This window comes from Synchiropus splendidus, unplaced genomic scaffold (genome assembly GCF_027744825.2).
Source record: "Synchiropus splendidus isolate RoL2022-P1 unplaced genomic scaffold, RoL_Sspl_1.0 HiC_scaffold_85, whole genome shotgun sequence".
NCBI classification, from domain to species: domain Eukaryota; kingdom Metazoa; phylum Chordata; class Actinopteri; order Syngnathiformes; family Callionymidae; genus Synchiropus; species Synchiropus splendidus.
Window position 1 is genome coordinate 5,001 of NW_026527119.1, and position 2,500 is coordinate 7,500.

Here is a 2,500-nt window from a genome sequence, read left to right on the forward strand (position 1 = left end):
TTAGGCGCCCAAACCCTTTGAGTGACAAAAAATTAGGTCGCGCCAAAATTGTACCAAGTCGAGCCCCGGTGGGGTCGGGCTTACGTCTTCCAGGGGTTTCACTGGAGCTCAAGGGTGCGAATCACGGTGCTCTTTGCCCGGCCAGCCGCACGCCTCGGTCGGGCAGGCCAGGCGACCGAGTGCCCCCCCTGACCCCCGGAGGTCCGAGAAGACCCGGTCCCTCCCGGGTCCAGCCGGTCCCTCAGGCCCGGGGAGGGTCCCCGGAGCCGGGCAGGGGGTCCTGGGGCCGCCCCGGAGGCTCTCTGGGTCGGGGAACCAGAGTGACAAAATATTAGGTGCCGGAGCTGTGACAAAAAATTAGGCGCCCAAACCCTTTGAGTGACAAAAAATTAGGTCGCGCGAAAATTGTACCAAGTCGAGCCCCGGTGGGGTCGGGCTTATGTCTTCCAGGGGTTTCACTGGAGCTCAAGGGTGCGAATCACGGTGCTCTTTGCCCGGCCAGCCGCACGCCTCGGTCGGGCAGGCCAGGCGACCGAGTGCCCCCCCCTGACCCCCGGAGGTCCGAGAAGACCCGGTCCCTCCCGGGTCCAGCCGGTCCCTCAGGCCCGGGGAGGGTCTCCGGAGCCGGGCAGGGGGTCCTGGGGCCGCCCCGGAGGCTCTCTGGGTCGGAGAACCAGAGTGACAAAATATTAGGTGCCGGAGCTGTGACAAAAAATTAGGCGCCCAAACCCTTTGAGTGACAAAAAATTAGGTCGCGCCAAAATTGTACCAAGTCGAGCCCCGGTGGGGTCGGGCTTATGTCTTCCAGGGGTTTCACTGGAGCTCAAGGGTGCGAATCACGGTGCTCTTTGCCCGGCCAGCCGCACGCCTCGGTCGGGCAGGCCAGGCGACCGAGTGCCCCCCCCCTGACCCCCGGAGGTCCGAGAAGACCCGGTCCCTCCCCGGTCCAGCCGGTCCCTCAGGCCCGGGGAGGGTCCCCGGAGCCGGGCAGGGGGTCCTGGGGCCGCCCCGGAGGCTCTCTGGGTCGGAGAACCAGAGTGACAAAATATTAGGTGCCGGAGCTGTGACAAAAAATTAGGCGCCCAAACCCTTTGAGTGACAAAAAATTAGGTCGCGCGAAAATTGTACCAAGTCGAGCCCCGGTGGGGTCGGGCTTATGTCTTCCAGGGGTTTCACTGGAGCTCAAGGGTGCGAATCACGGTGCTCTTTGCCCGGCCAGCCGCAAGCCTCGGTCGGGCAGGCCAGGCGACCGAGTGCCCCTCCTGACCCCCGGAGGTCCGAGAAGACCCGGACCCTCCCGGGTCCAGCCGGTCCCTCAGGCCCGGGGAGGGTCCCCGGAGCCGGGCAGGGGGTCCTGGGGCGGTCCCGGAGGCTCTCTGGGTCGGAGACCCAGAGTGACAAAATATTAGGTGCCGGAGCTGTGACAAAAAATTAGGCGCCCAAACCCTTTGAGTGACAAAAAATTAGGTCGCCCGAAAATTGTACCAAGTCGAGCCCCGGTGGGGTCGGGCTTATGTCTTCCAGGGGTTTCACTGGGGCTCAAGGGTGCGAATCACGGTGCTCTTTGCCCGGCCTGCCGCACGCCTCGGTCGGGCAGGCCAGGCGACCGAGTGCCCCCCCTGACCCCCGGAGGTCCGAGAAGACCCGGTCCCTCCCGGGTCCAGCCGGTCCCTCAGGCCCGGGGAGGGTCCCCGGAGCCGGGCAGGGGGTCCTGGGGCGGTCCCGGAGGCTCTCTGGGTCGGAGAACCAGAGTGACAAAATATTAGGTGCCGGAGCTGTGACAAAAAATTAGGCGCCCAAACCCTTTGAGTGACAAAAAATTAGGTCGCGCGAAAATTGTACCAAGTCGAGCCCCGGTGGGGTCGGGCTTATGTCTTCCAGGGGTTTCACTGGAGCTCAAGGGTGCGAATCACGGTGCTCTTTGCCCGGCCTGCCGCACGCCTCGGTCGGGCAGGCCAGGCGACCGAGTGCCCCCCCCCCCTGACCCCCGGAGGTCCGAGAAGACCCGGTCCCTCCCGGGTCCAGCCGGTCCCTCAGGCCCGGGGAGGGTCTCCGGAGCCGGGCAGGAGGTCCTGGGGCCGCCCCGGAGGCTCTCTGGGTGGGAGAACCAGAGTGACAAAATATTAGGTGCTCAAACCCTTTGAGTGACAAAAAATTAGGTCGCGCGAAAGTTGTGCCAGGTCGAGCCCCGGTGGGTTCGGGCTCATGTCGGCAACGGATTTCTGAGCAGCTCTTCCAGTGCTGTTGACGGTGCTTCGTGTCCCCATCTCAGACTTCAGCCCAGACTCTGCGCCATGCGGGCCCGGACTGTTTTTCCTCCACCCAGAGCTTGACCGAGAAGCAATCGAAAGCCGCCTTCGGGGGGCCTCCGCCGGCCACCGGCGACAGGCTCCCCCGGTCACACGCGGTTCCGACTGAGAAGCTGGGAAGGAGAAACGTGGTCGTCGTTGGGATGTGTATCCCCTTCTGCCTCTCCTTTTTCCAAAGACGCGCACGGCGA